The sequence below is a fragment of the Protopterus annectens genome, chromosome 6.part0 (genome assembly GCF_019279795.1).
Source record: "Protopterus annectens isolate FY-2018-M chromosome 6.part0, PAN1.0, whole genome shotgun sequence".
Lineage (NCBI taxonomy): Eukaryota > Metazoa > Chordata > Ceratodontiformes > Protopteridae > Protopterus > Protopterus annectens.
This window is the reverse complement of record NC_056737.1, coordinates 779,368,117-779,385,262: the sequence shown is the minus strand read 5'-3', so window position 1 is coordinate 779,385,262 and position 17,146 is coordinate 779,368,117.

The following is a 17,146-nucleotide window of genomic DNA, read 5'->3' as shown; positions in this document are numbered from 1 at the left end:
TGTGTGTTTATGTATGTCTGTATGTGTGTGTGTGTGTGTGTGTGTGTGTGTGTGTGTGTGTGTGTATGTATGTATATATATATATATATATATATATATATATATATATATATATATATATATATATATATATATATATATATATATATATATATATATATATATATATATATATATATATATATATATATATATATATATATATATATATATATATATATATATATACACAGAGAGAGAGAGAGAGAGAGATGCACGCATGCACGCACACACACTCACTCAAACACACACACACACACACACACACACACACACACACACACACACACACACACACACACACAGTCACAAAGATATATATTTGTATGTATGTATATATGGGTCTACTTCTAAATTTTGAAGTTTCAATTTCTTATGGTCGAGATCATAAGATTGAAGTTTAGAAAGTTCAAACCTTTTAAATGGAGATCACTGTGGGGCATGGAATGGTATATTTACTGTTTACCTTGCTGTAGTGTGATCTCAGTTTTGGTATATTTAATTAGCAGGGGGCATGGGGAAGTGCAGGGGGACTTGCCCCCTGCAAAAAAGCAAAAAAAAAAAATAGATTATTTTGTTTTTATATTTTTGATTTATATTTCAAAGTTTCAAAACTTTGATCTTATGATCTTGGCCATAAGAAATTTGAAGTTTTGAAATTCTGAAATTTATTTTTTTTTGCTAAATAATTTTTATTTTTTTTTGTTTGTAGACAAATTATTATACAGTAAATTTTAAATTACAATTCAAAATAAAAGAAAATAGTTAATAACTATAACAATATGTATAATATTTACAGGTGGTCCAATGAAAAGGATTAACCAATAAGGTTACAAAGAGGAATAATCTCATAGAACTAGTATAACCTTTACTGGCATATATTCACATAAGTTCATCTTAGTTTATGACATTTCAATTTCATGTAGAAGAAATTCTGTCCTTTTGTAATGTGTCTATAAGTATTAAGATTTTATTCCAAGGATTGTCTGTCCAACGTCTGGGAAAAAATCTTTCTTCTTTGACTTTTATTTCTTTCTGTGCAGATTCCTTTAATAGAGATATAAAGTCTTCATAACTTGGAGGAACAGTGGATTTCCATTTTCTTGTTATACATTTTCTGGCTACAGCCAGAATAGACGATAAAAGATATTGATCACTTTTACTCATAGTTACTGAGTCATCTACATTCAAAAAAATTAAAGATTTTGTTAGAACAAATTTATCATTATAAATGGCTTGAAGAAATCTATTAATATCTTCCCAGAATTTTTTAATGCAATCATAAAATATATGTATCCAATCTGCCTTGCAGTTTACAGTACATCTCCAGCATGTGGGCTTTTGGGCAGGGTCAAATTTGGCTATTTTATATGGTGTATAAAAGGCTCTATGTAAAAATTTCCATGTGAAGATTTTCCATATCTGGAAGTTTGATGTTAGCTTAACTGACAACAAAAGGTCATTTATACCTTCAGATGATAGATTTATTGTCAAGTCCTTTGTTAAAATGTTCACAACATTTTGACCTATTTTGGTTTTATACACTATTAAAATTTTGTATAATTTAGATATAGAAATTAGCTTATTATGATTTCCATAAATCGATTCTTGCATATATTTTATGAACTTAGGTATAGTATTAAAGCTTGAACCATTAATAATTCTGCATAAATCACTTGCATATTGTAGTATTTTTGAAGTTCTGTTCTGTCTATTTCAGATATACTAAACTCATTTATTACTTGTTGGGTGGTTAAAGTACTGTGATTATTTAAGCATTGAAACCTGTAAATAAAGTTTTTGGATTCCCAATTAATGAGTATTTTTTCTTGGATTTTTTCTTTAAAATTCTTTGATGTTTTAAATGGTATTAAGAGCTCAAACCATAATTTGTAATTATAAATTTTCTAAATAGATTATAAATATTATTCAGATATGATAAATTAGTGGGCTTTGTTGTTTTATTTTGTAAGCTATGACATAGAACATGCCAAAATATGTTGTTATAATTCTCCAAATCCATATTTTTTAATATTTTGTTTTCATTTAAGAAGAAAGTTAAATGTAAAATTTTCCATGCGGATGAATAATTTGGATTTACCCAATTTAGTATAAGTTTAATGATGGAAGCTTTAATATACGTTTCTATGTCTGGAAATTTAATTCCTCCCAAGTCCCAGGGTCTAATATGATGTGAGAATGCAATTCTACTCTTTTTTGGATACCAAAGAAAATCCATTAAAAGTTTCTGTATTGTCTTTATAACTTTTTTATCTGGTAAAATAGGGATTGCTAATGCTATATAGTTTATTTGTGGTAGTAATATCATTTTTATTAAATGTAACCTATCTTCCAAGTTTAACATTAATTTATTCCAGCTATTAACTTGTTTTTGAATTAAATTTTGGATTTTATTATAATTTAAGGTCGTGGTAGTATCTATGTTCTCAGATATAAGAATTACTAGATATTCTAGTGAAGAAACCTTTTCTCCAATTATTTGATATTTATTCAGATGCAAGTCATCTATTTTATTTAGAAGTATATGTTTTGATTTGGATTTATTGAAACAAAGACCTGAAATGGAAAAAAATCTTCTACTTGTTTCTCTAATTCTTGCATGGACTCTTCATTCGGTCTTAAAGTCAGCAATATATCGTCAGCAAATAACATGATTTTAGAATTAAATTTATTGTAAAAGTTAATTCCTTCTATTTTTAGATCACTTTGTATTGCAGATGCAAATAATTCTATCGCCAGGGCAAACAGGATGGGAGACATAGGGCAACCTTGCTTAGAGCCTTTAGTTATTTTGAAAGCTTCTGAGGTAAATGGGCCTAATTTTACATAAGCCAGGTTGTCTTTATATGTATTCTTTATTAAATTTATAAAGTTTAATGGGAATTCAAAAAGTTCCAAAATTTTAAATAGATACTTCCAGTTTACCGAATCAAATGCTTTCTCTATATCTAATGTGATTATAAGAGCTTCTGAATTGTCTCTATTCAAAGCTTCTATAATGGTTAAAATTCTCTGAATATTGTCATATGTGTGTCTTCCAAATATAAAGCCTGTTTGGTCTTCATTTATGACTTTAGTCAGGATTTCTTAATTCTATTTACTAAGCTAGACATAAAGATTTTATAATCATTATTAAGCAGGAAGATAGGTCTATATGAACTACATTGGGATGGATCACTTTATCTTTTTTATAGGGGTAACTAGTGAATATTTCCAGGATGGTGGAGTAATCATTTGAGTTTGAATATCATTTAGCATGTTATGAAGTAGAGAAATTGCTGAATTTGGAAAAATTTTATATAATTCCATTATTATTCCATCCATTCCTGGTGATTTGTTGTTTTTACTTACTTTAATTATATCTTTTATTTATTTTATGGAGATATGCTTGTCCATTTCTACTTTTAATTGATCAGGTAGTTTTTTTTATTAAGGAACTATTAAATTTCTGATCTGAAAATAAAATATTATTATCATTATTTCCATAATGCTTAGCATAATAGAACTTAAAAGCTTCAAGAATATCATTCACATCAGATACCTTTTTTTCCCTTTTCCTTCATGTATTATATTTATGATGTTATTTTCTAAGTTCTGCTTTTTAATTCTCATTGCTAGATTATGTAAGTGTTTTGGAGAAGTTGACATTAAAGCAAATTTTAGTTTTTCCAAAGCTAGATTTGTTTTATGAGTGAGGAATTCATTGTATTTTTTATTTAAATCTATAATTTCTTTTTTTTCCTGAGAATCTATTACATCATAAGAACTTGTATTTATTTCTGTTTTTGTATGTTATGCAATTCAGATTCCCATTCCTTTGTTTTATTTTTAAACCATCCTATAATCTTGCCATACAAAAAAGCCTTGAGTGTATCCCAAGTTATTATATTATTTGTATCGTTAATAGGATTTGTTTCTAAGAAATATTTGATTTCTGAATCTAGCCAAGGTTTAAACTCTTTTAATTTAAGGATGTAAGCTGGTATTCTAGTTATAGTGTTTAATCTTTTGAAATCAATTTGTAGTTTAAGAATTAAGGCATTATGGTCTGAAAGGGGACATGGGATAATATAAAATTTTGTTATCCTACTGTTTAAATCAGAGGAAACCAATATTTTATCTATTCTTGTTTTAGTATTAAAGCGATAATCGCTATGTGTGTAACTTAATGAGTTAGAATCTTTAAAATTAAATGTATCTATTAGATTTAAGCTTTCTAACCATCTCTTGAAATATTTACTTACGGGTGTGAGACGTAACTTTCTTTTATTAGTTGTTTCAGAGTTATCTAAAATACAATTGAAATCTCCCCCCATTATTATCATACCTTTATTTACTTTGTTAATTAATTCTATGTGTTTTTTAACCATAGACAATCCTATTCCAGGAATCCAGTAAATATTTATTAAAGTCCAAATTCTATTTTGATATTTTATTATTACAATTGATATTAACCCTTCTTTATCTTCATGTTTGTAAATGATCTGAGGAATAACTACACTTTTTTTCCATAAAATTATAACTCCTCTTGTTTTTTTTTTTGTAAAGGGAGTGAGAAAGAATTAGATAGTCACTAGGTTTCTCTTTTAAAATGAGATTCTTGTATAAATATGATTTGTGCTTTTTGTAATTTCAAATATCTTAGAAAATTCTACCTTTTTATAGAATTCTTTAAACCATTAATATTTATTGATAATAAAGTTGTGTCTGTCATTTTTTTAAGTACTTATTTGTACTTTTGGATTGTTTGTTCTTGAAATTTTGTTTTACCTTGGAAGTTAATGTGTTTTGAGTATTAGATTTATCATCTCTTTTAAAAGTTATTTTGAAATGAATATATTTATTTCTATTTATGCATAAAAAAAGTTTCAAATTGGTCCACTGAAGAAAGAAAAAGCTGAAAAACATTGCGTTAACATAAATTGAATAAACAATTAATGATTTTACCATTCTAAATCCCAAACATGAAGTGTCTAGCACCTCAAATCTGTTTGGACTTAAAAGTTCAAACAGATTTACTCTCAATAATAATAGTTGCATTAATGAGGAAATGTTGCTTTAAATTGAGCTCCTCAAAAAAATGAAAACTAAAACCAGAAAACAAGATACACTTATTATGTAAATAACATATATACCTAGTCTGGGAAGTTTTGTTCATTACTAATTAGATTCTAAAATGAGATATTATTTCAAATTGCAAACAATTTTAAATAAGACATTTGTTAATTACTTTAACAATATATTAGATATTTAGATGTTCATTTTTCATTAATATTATGAATTTTTTGCAAATTATCAATTGTAAATAATATATTAGCAAATGTCAGATCATTAATTGTCATTAGTGATATTTAACATTGTTATTAATAATAAAAAGAAGTAGAGTTAGTATGATAGATAGATACTGTTTAAAATAAAAGAGATTTTTTACATATTTTTAGATCTATATAAGGTATTACATCAGCATAGTGAAGTTAATTGACATATAGCTAAACCACTTTATCAAAACCAATTAAAGTCTTTACAGACAATAATATTCATTTATAAGATTTAATATAATAACAGTTAGAATTAAAGCAATATTTATAGTGCTTTACATTAAAGCATTTTCTCATTCTTCAGTCAATGTCAGTTTTATAACACAATCTAAAATTAATAAAATGTGTAAAAAAATTCACTCCTAAATTACTTATATGTGATCTTTTGTAGTTCTGTTATTAGTAAGTTATTATTCATAAGATTTTCTCTATTAAGTTCAATTTAAAGATCACACATATCAGAATATTGACTTCTGCTTATCACAAATGTAGTGAACGTCTGGTAACTAGTAAAGGGTCTCAACTTATATGTTAAAACTATAAAACATAAAGGAGAAAGGTCAAAATTAGAATTATACTTGCAAAGGAAATCTACCTTGATAATGGTGCAATAGCACTCTTGTCCCATAACTAATCATTTATAATAAACATTTTACGTATAGTACTTCTTTTATACAATAACAAGTATGATAAAGCAATCTTTAAATAAATGAAAGTATAATTCCCAGTAAGCTGACACTCAGGATCTTCACCTTCCCTTTTCCTTCCCTCTTCTTCCATTTCTATACAACTTAACAACTATAAGAAACTCATCTAACCCAGTGTCGGTTAGATGTGTTCACAGAGCATGTATTATACTTTTACCAGACACTCACCCATTAAGACACAACAGTATTTAAATGATTCACTATCTTTCTTGTTATAATAGCGTTGTCTTCAAAGCAGATCTAACGCTATACTTGCATGAAATATTAACTGAGATTGATAATAAACCATACATTTTTAATAAAATACGAAAGAATATATGAAGTGTGAGAATAATTGAAGCAAACGCTTCCTTTACTGTAATCAAAACAGCGGTGTTAAGGAAAGAACTCTGCGATAGTGCGTGTTTACACGCCATCTTGTGATCAGTAACTTAAATTGCATCTAAACACGCTAGGATATATCGCGTGCTTATGAATGTGGACGGTGAACAACTTTTCAGACAAAAAAACTGAAAAAGCCGAGCAGAAGGCTTATGAATACTGTCCACCTTCAGATAATACTTTAATGTTCTAGATGCTTTCCAAAATGTTCACGAGTGGTTCCATTTTATAATATTTTCATTAATATACTTTACATTAATTCAAATTAACAAATTGTAAATATGTACCTCTAAGCTACATAAAAGCATTCACCAAGAACAACAATATTTATTCAGGCAATGATAGCGCACTATTCTGGTAACTAAATACTTGTATAGGGAAGAAACAGCAGTGTTAGAGAGGAAAACTCTGCAATAGTGTGTATTTACATGCCATCTTCTGGCCAGTATCTTAAATTACATCTATGTACTGTTAAATATATCGTGTGCTATGTATGAAGCGGTGAACAACTTTTTAGATAAGGAAACTAAAAATAACTGAGCAGAAGGCTCGTGGATGTTTTTTTTTTTTTACTTTCAAATAATACAGTAATATACTAAATACATCTAAAATGTTCATGAGTGATTCTATTGTATAACATTTTTATCACAATACTCTACATCAAACTAAATCAATTAATTTTGAATGTGCACTTTTAAATAAATTGTTATTTTGCACTGTTCTAGTAACCAAATACTTGTATAGAGAAGAAACAGCAGTGTTAAAGAAGAAAACTCTGTGATAGTGTGTATTTACACGCCATCTTCTGGCCAGTAACTTAAATTACATCTATGTTCTATGTACAGTTAAATATATCACGTGCTATGTGTGAAGTGGTGAACAACTTTTTAAATAAGGAAACTCAAAATAACTGAGCAGAAGGCTCGTGTATGTTTTTTACTTTCAAATAATACAGTAATATACTGAATACATCTAAAATGTTCATGAGTGATTCTATTGTATAACATTTTTATCACAATACTCTACATCAAATTAAATCAATGACTTTTGAATGTACACTTTTAAATAAATTATTATTTTGCACTATTCTAGTAACCAAACACTTGTATAGAAAAGAGACAACAGTGTTAAAAAGGAAAACTCTGCAATAGTGTGTATTTATACGCTGTCTTCTGGCCAGTAACTTAAATTACATCTATGTACAGTTAAATATGTCATGTGCTATGTATGAAGCGGTGAACAACTTTTTAGATAAGGAAACTAAAAATAACTGAGCAGAAGGCTCGTGGATGTTTTTTTACTTTCAAATAATACAGTAATATACTGAATACATCTAAAATGTTCATGAGTGATTCTATTGTATAACATTTTTATCACAATACTCTACATCAAAATAAATCAATGAATTTTGAATGTGTACTTTAAAATAACATAAATGTGATTACTAAAAATGATAATATTTATTCAGGCATTGAAAGTGCCTTAATTTATCAACTGAGTAGTTGTATAGAGAAAACCATTTAAAAGGGCAGTTTATATTAAAAGCTTAGTGACAAAATAAAAAGAATGTCTAGTATACTTCATTGGTTATTGTTTTCAAGTATTTAGAGAATAAGTATATAGAGAATAAGTATTTAGAGAATAAGTAAATAGAGAATAAGTATTTAGAGAATAAGTATATAGAGAATAAGTATTTAGAGAATAAGTAAATAGAGAATAAGTATATACTTCAGGGCTTTAATAAGTTATTAATTAGTACTAACATTTAAGTATTATATTAAACTAAACAATTAAGTAAGAAAAGAAAAAAAAAGAACTGCTTTATACTAGTGTATTAAAGAGTTTAGTTTTAATATATTATAATCATACCTTAGTTGATACTTTGAGAGAAATAGTATCATCAGAGTTCTTTGTCAGTCTTTTGTTTCTTTTTTCTCTTGCCTCCGACCAAATATTTTTCCTGGAGCCCTTTTTAAAGAGGATGAATTTAACCAGTCCATTTCTTCAGGTAGTGGAATTATGTTATTATTCTTTATGAAAGATGTGGCTTCCTCTATGCTGTTGAATGTTCTCATGTCATTGTTGTATTGGATTCTTATTTTGGCTGGATAAGAGAGCTGCGCTTTGATTTTATGTTGTTTTAAAAGTTTTACTAATGGCCATGTTTTCTTCCTTATATCCAGAACTCTTGTTGAATAGTCATTATCAAATCTTAATAATGACTGTTTATACATAACAGGACTTTTCCTCCATGCAGATCTCAGTATAAGCTCTTTATCCATAAAAGAAAGAAATTTAACTACTATGGATCTTGGAGCTGATTTAGAAGAAATATAAAGTGGCTTACCGATAGCTCTGTGTCCCCTTTCTATCCCATAAGATAAGCCTTCTTTTAGTCCGAGAACTTCAGGAAACCAAGAGTTCAAGAATGAGATAATGTCGTCACCTTCAGATTTCTCTGGAAGACCAAAAATCCTTATGTTTGTCCTTCTTTCTCTATTCTCTATATCATCAACTTTATTTATTAACCAAATGTTCTGTTGTAGCAGAAATTGAGTATGTAGTTCACTTTCTTTTAACCTCCCATCAACATCACTTAAGGAAGTCTCAATGTCTGATATTTTTATTTGTTGCTGTTGTAAGATTTCTTTAAAAACTTCTGTTTGTTTTTGGCAGTTATCTTTAAGACTTTCTAGATTTTCAGTAAATCTGTCCATTTTTAGCGATAAATCCAGCAAAGTAGCAGATATCTGTTGCATCTCTTTTTTTATAATAGAGTCTGAGTGTGAATTCTTGGAGTTACTCATCTTCAAACAGTTTGGAATGTCCTCTGTAGTATTTGACAGGAAAATTTCAGAATTTTTCTTCAAAATTGGTAGTTTTGTTATAAATTACTTCATCTTCGATATTTACCCCAAATTTTTTAAATATATTTAGTTTTTCCTGTATTTTCTAGTATGAGTATGAAGAGCTCAAAATCAAGCTGCTCTCAGTTAGCCATTAGGCTCCGCCCCCCCCGAAATTCTGAAATTTAGAAGTAGACATATATATATATATATATATATATATATATATATATATATATATATATATACACACACACACACACACACACACATATAGATATACATATCTGTATTATATGTATATATATATATATATATATATATATATATATATATATATATATATATATATACAGAGAGAGAGAGATATCACACATATGTTCACATGTATGTTATCTACCTTATTTGGGATATGAGGGGAAGTTGTCATGGTTACCTGGTACAACTTTTTACTACTTTAATTGTTTCACAGCTAGCATGCTTGCTACCATGTTTATGATATTTATCCCATGATTTTTGCTCTGGGCTTCCAGACTACCAATCTGAGACAGGGGCATTGTTATGTCATTGTCAGTATAACACTGTTTTTAAATGAAAGAAGTGTCACTCCCAGGATATGCATAAACTTGTATTTTATTATGCTTTGACTACATTTATAAAATTGTATGTGAAGGGTGATTGATATAGTACAAAATTAACATGTATATGGTGATGCTGGCCATATGACAGAGCCTGTTAAACTACATCACCTGTGTGGGTGTGAATTTAACAACATTGTAAGTGTGGCATGTGTTTACAAGGGCTGCACTCCTACAGACTTTAGAGCACATCTGCCAAGCACAACTTCAAAACTACAAGCACTCTGCTCTGTTTATTTTAAAAATGAATATTTAAATGACTACTTTTCCCAAACTAAATGTATGGTAATGAGGAGGCAGAGATGTGATGAATGGTACTTCTTCAATATAAAAAATAAATAATTTCTACTTCAGAACTTTCATTTTGCACTTCAAACCATTAACTCACTTCAAATGACAAAATATACTTGCACACTCCAAAACCATGCATTATGAGCAATACTTAGCTTGATAAGTATAATAAAATGTATTTTTGTCATGATGGTGTTGAAATATTCTGTTCATACGAGCTTCTCTATCAGTTTTAATCATAACCTGTGTAACTTTTAAATAACAATATTTTGGTTTTCCTGGTAATACTAGATATTATCACCTCTGTAGAACAGCACATAGGGCCAGATTCAACAAAGCCTACACTAAGTGTACATGATGTATTCAAGAACATTCTTAGCACATTTTTGTGCTTTCTAGTCACTCAGAAAGATTACAGTAAGTGTACTTGTAGTCTACACTTTGTGGTAACCTTTACAAATCCCTGTCAATATTTAAAGCTACAAGAATATCTGAAGGAAAACTAAAATTAGTAGGAAGAAGGTATGAGTTATGTCTGTGTTTTCTGTTCTCTCAGAACGCTGTACAATTAGTTTAGGCATTATTGAATCCCAGGTATAGCCTGTGTTTTACAGTTTTTATAAAACAGGAGTTACTGTTGGAACATGCAAAAGATGAAAGAGAGGAAATGGTGGTAGCTGTCTATATACTTAGAAGATTGAGGCTTGAGGGCAGCTAAGAAAAGTAATAGTTGAGCTTAACAAGTGGTTATCACTCAAAGCTAAGATCCATCAGTTAACAGGTTAATGTTAAAAGTATAGGTTTGGGTGGGGGGATTGCAAGTAAACTGGCAACAATCATTACCATTGCAACACAACACTCTGTCATTAATTGTGCCTTACTGCTATGGTGAGAAAATAAAGTTTTAGATAATTTTTTTTAGAAACTTGCAAACTACATACAATGAGTAAAGTAAAATTTCTGTTTATTCAAAGGATGCAGCTTTTCGGCCTCTGGGGAACGTGTCTCCAGATTTACCTCCTGGTAACTATCTCTTTTCCCAATCCTCTACACTGGAGTGATTGAGCAGAAACAGAAAGATTTTTAGTTACATTATACAAAAGAAGAGCCTGAAACATTGAATGTTTATTTTCTCAGCTCATGAATTTTAGCACAATGATTAGATTTTCCTTGTTATGTTGTATGTATGTATTTAGTAGTTATCAATATTTACAGCTCACACAAGTCCCTTTTTTCTTTACTAGGTGGTGTTAACTCCATAGGTATAGCAATGGGAATGGTTTGTATTTATTTTCTAATTTAAAATAAAGTCATCTAACCATCATATTTAATTTCACTGTGCTAAAGACAACTACAACACTTGTGACAGTACTCTCTAAGTTAGTTTTGCTGAAATTGCAGCTGCAGAAAATGCAAATAAACATATTTATTTCATTGTGACTGAGACTTACTGCCTGCAGCACTGACATTTAAGTGGCAGTGTATAAAATCCTGAAGGCATACTCATCATTTTGTGGATATACTCCTCAACAATGTTGCTAACTGTAATGATTTACATTGCATAAAACAGCAGATAGGAATCCTACACATTTTCTGATCATCAGGGATATTAGATAATTATAAAAGAAAGGGGAGGTTTCTTGATTTCTGAGACTCTCAAGGTAGTTAGGTTAGTAAAACATGGAGGAGCCAGGGGGAAGAGAAGTGGAAGACGTTTGGAGAGATGCATAAATGGGAATAAAGAAGAACGTGGATTGCACACTTATTCTTAATAATATTGATCTAATAACAACAAAACACCTGGCTATATTTAGTGGACTTCGTCCCTCTGAATTTAGTTACATTGGTAAAGACTTTACAACTTATTGTGGCGTTTTGTTCTGATTGCCAAAATATATCCTTAATATTCAGGAGTATTGCACATATTTCCACAGTTCCTTTAGATAGATACTCCTTCAAATATTTATTTCTATACAATCCTGTCTTTTGCCAGTATCATTTGACTATATCTTCTATACATTTATAAAGGGACTTTACCTGTCTTGTTTTTATCTTGCCTTCATGACTACAAGCTTACTCTAAGAATACATTGATGACAACATTCATTTAAGATGTCAGTAAATTTTTATAATAATGAAATGTGTCTTAGATGCAGTAATGTCCATCTTTTTGGCTTCACAGTTGTAACAAACTATTTTTGTTATAAAAAAGAATGAGCATAGTATAACAGGCAGAAAACTTTATTAACTTTTTTATTTTTTATATTTATTTTTATTTTTAATAAAGTTTTCTGCCGGTTATCTATGCTTATTTCTTTTTTATATAATTGTTTTTGTGTGTTCGGATTTTCAATTGGTGTTTTTCTTAAAATGTTTTTGTTGTTGTATTGAAAATTACTTTGATTTTATGAGTCAGTTTACATGTCTCTCATGATGTCTTGAAAAATGCTGGATTGTAGAAATTTTGTATATACAGATGTTCAACAAACACACTACCTTAATGGCTGTCTCTCTGAGGGTGTGATAAACCAATCACCTAATAATACAGAAACTGCCTTTCTGAACCACAGACATGAACCTTTCCATTTTCTAGTGTTTCAGTAAGAGAAGGATCCCTGAGAAGACTGCACCTGTATGTTAAACATTTCTGACAGGAATTTTTCATCAGTTTATGATTTACTTCTTGTCTAGTACTGTTTTAAGCAGTATCCATTCATTAAGGGACTTTTGTGAATATATTTTGTGCTTTGACTTATGTTGCTGTCATTTTCTAAGTGCAGCGTTCATAGCGGTACGCCTACAGAAATATTCTTTAGATTGCTATTTAGAGGGAGAATAGTGGGATTTATTCCTCTTTTTACTGGGATGATGATGCAGCCAGAGTTTGATATTGAACTGGCTAGATGCTTTCCCCCTAACTTGATGGACTCAGGTGCCCCTGACCTGATTGATCCAGATGCAGTGCCTCCCCCACCATACATCCCTTGTGCACCTAAAACACACAGAAATAAGTAAAAAAATATGTCTCAGCCTACAGATTGTGACTATGCAGTACCCTTAATTAGGCTAATGAGCCACTCACCTTCTTTTGCCTTCAGATGCCCTGGTATGGTGTTAGTACCACAACTGTGCATGCCAAGGACAGACACATCCATCAGGGCTGTGCCAGTGCCTGGTTCAGGTACAGGAGAACCAAACTCTTTAAGTGCAGGGGAAGTCAGGGGTGCCAAATCTGTTGCCAGTGTACAGTAGACATGTCTCCTCCTGGGGGATTGCCCTGCTTGTCTAATTCATGCAAAAAAGAGACAGATGACCCACCACATCACAGGGCAACAGTCTCTGGCTAGGTTTTCACCTGAGCTGGTGACTATGGCTAGATCTATTGTTTAGACAATTGATTATAGGTTCATAGGTTCATAGATTAGTACTAAGCTAACTGCCCTTGCGAGACATTTTAAGCCTAGCCAATTATCCCTTGTGAGACTCAAACCCTGCACATTATGTTTGTAAGGCAAACACTTTAACCATTAGGCCACCCTCCCACTCCAGGTTATGAGTAATGCCAATGGTCACACCCCCATTCAACTACCCAGGGATCCTGATTTTGAAAGAGGGTCAGAATCTGACATTTCAGAAGTGTCAGAGTTTGGTCAATCAACTTCCTCTGAGGATGAACAGGTAGAAACTCCCAAACAGATGTTTTGTTTTTCTCAAATGCTGGCTAGATTTAAGGATGTATTCAATTGGGATCAGTCTTCGGCTGCTCCTGAGGTCAGCAATATATATATTTTGGAGGGGTAAGGCCCTGGATGTGGCAATCTTCCCTCCATTAATCCTAATGTTGGAGCATGTTTTTGAAAAGTTTGCAATCCTCCTCTATTGAATGGATCTTTGCCTAAAATAAATGCTTAATAAATTCAGGGTGTGCTGTTCTCTCAACCCCCCCCCCCCATCTGTAGATCCTGCTGCTGTGTCCCTGGCAACATCTTCCAACAAAAAGACTATGTTGTCATCAAAGCCCTTTAGGTAAACTAATCAAGTGGCTAGATTCTCATGGAAAGAAGCAAGTGCAGTCCAGCACAGTAGCCTTTAAAGTGTTTAACTACCAGTGTTTTATGTGGAAGTTTGAGTTGAGGTATATATATATATAGCTTAGATGAGATTGCTGCATCATTACCTGCTGAGCAAAAAGTTTGTGTCAAAGATATTGAGTCCAATGTTTCTCAAGCATCTAGTGTTTTAGAAGAGGTTGATAGTGTTTCTAGAAATGTAGCGATGTCTGTGGTGATAAGGATGTATTCTTGGTTGCACTTTTCTGATGAGTTAAAAAATGAGATTATGAATGCTTCAGTTTATTCTGATTATATGTTTAGTACATTATCTAATCAGATCCTTAAACACTAAGATGACAGAGGTAAACTGATGCAAGGGGTGTCTGAAATGTTCCATATTCCCAACATTCCCTCCATTAAGCTGAAAATTTTTGGCAGCCTAACAAGCAGAAGTCCCACCCAAACAAAAGCCAAGGCACCAAATGGAAATGGTAGGATGAGAATTCTGCCAAACCTAACAAGAGGGGTTCCTTTCCCAAAAAGGATAACCCTCCTTCTAACCTATGACTATGCCAAGGCACAGCACCTGTCTTTTCTAAACCCTCTCTGGGTTCCCTGTCTTGAAAGTTAACTCTGAACAGGATGGTCAGACCATCAGCAGTTTCTGACAAATGGGTGTTTAAAATTGTTAGCAGAGGTTACATGTGGCATTGAAAGAACCATGTACCTCAGTTCACGGGAATGCCCCTTCACCTGCTGGACCAGACTTTGTTGTTCCTCTTATAGTCTGTCAGGTGCTGGACTCAGGGGTCATAGAATCAGTCCCTTCTTTGGCTGAAAGGATTCTGCTTCAGAATTTTCCTGGTTCCAAAAAAAAGAGCTTTTATGGAGACTGGAGCAGTTCCTTTTCTTTCTGAATACTTTTATTAAGGTCACCTTAGTTCAAGATGCTCACCCTGCAGACAGTGCTTCCTCTTTTGCCAGATTGCTGCTTCATGGTGAGCCTGGACTTGAATGATGCATATCACCATATGTAGATATCTGAGATTTGTTGTGTCTGGTTCACGCTATCAGCTTTCTGCATTGCCAGTTAAGCCATCCACTGTGCCTTGACTGTTTACCAAATGGCATGTCCCAGTACAAGCCCACTGTCAGACTCTGGGTTTTTACATCTTTCTTTACTTGGATGCCTTGCTGATCTGAGCAGATTCTGTATTCAGGTGTTTGGAATTACTAGAAAAGGTTTCCAAGTCCCAGCTAGGATTCAAGTTGAATCTTCAGAAATCAAGCCTGACGCTCTCACAAAGACTTGTCTTTTTGGGATGCTTATCTGAGTCTTATAAAATAATGACCATTCTTCCTGATGATAAGATGTTGTCTTACCAGTTGATGTTTCAAAAATTCTCTAGGAAGAACTTCATCTTGGCAAGACACTTCCTAAAAATTCTGGGACTTATGGCATCCATGATTCCCTTGATACCACTAGGCCATCTGCAAATGTGCAAAATTCAGTGATATGTCCAAACTTGTTGTACCCAGCACCTACATTCCCTGGAATCTCAGTTACTGGTGCTGCCCTTCATCAGATGAGAGTTACAGTGGTGGTGAATACAGCTGAGTATTAATCCATATCTTCCCTACTGTTCCAATGTAATCTGTCCAGACAGATTTCTCCAGTTTCGGTAGTAGAGCTATATAAATAGGAGTGCAAGTGCAGGTCACTTGGGGGCCCAAGGATGCACAATAACACATCCGTATTAAGGAAATGTTGTCAGTAATCCAAGCCTTAAAAGTCCTTCACTGCCTACAGACTCCAGATACTCTTCTTCACATTTGGATTTATAAAAGATTGAAACATTAGAAAGTATGGATTTTAATTCATAGTTGGTGATACTTATTTATCTGGTAAAGGGAGAGGTATAGCAATCTTGATTTGGAAAGAAAGAACTGGAAAGGTTAAAAACATCTGGAGTGAAGGCACAGGAGGATTGACCAGTTCCGAAGGTTGGTGGGCAATTTGTCATTGAAGGTGGATACTGTCTATAGTACCTGGCTCATTCCTGAAGGAAGGGAAGCCTTGGCTCTAAGACATTGTAAACTTGGCAGAAGGATAAATGTTGATGGAGGACGATTTTAATTGTGCATCTATTCAGGAAGACATCTAAGTGGTAAAGAAACCTATGTTATCAATTCTGGTGAAAATGTTAGTAAGCATGGTTTACTATCAAAAAGTTGAAAATAAAAAAAAAGTCCTACTTACTTGATTGAACTGACATTCCAAATTTGGCAATGTCTCTTTAAAAGAAAGTTGAAAATCATCACCACAACATTTGCATTCAACCAAATTCAGAATGTCAGTAGGTGACGTCAGACCCTCAGGCATTTGTGCTGAAGCTGCCATATGAATTTTATATCTACAGCACAAGTGTTTACAGTTTTGCAGGGGGGATCCCCCTGCTCCCCCCACACCCCCTACAAATTATATATTCCAACTCCGAGATTGTTCTACTGTGAGGAAAAAGGTAAATTTCCCGATTGCCACTGTAGTGCAATCTGTTATTAGAACAGCGAATGCACATTAGTGAATATACACTACCATTCACTAATGTGCATTCAAACATTTGCAGAACAACATTACAGAAACTGGAAAAGATGTATTTGTCCATTCCAGTTTTGCATTAAGTGCCATTCCACGTTTTGATAGTAAACCAGTAAGTATATATAGCCAGTTGTCTTTGGTGGATGGGAAGCTTGCTACAAGGGACAAGCACTGTCTATATTTTAAACATTATTTTCATGTTGTAAAAGCTAATTCATAAATAGGGCTTACCAGACATAAACACTCCAGGGGCAG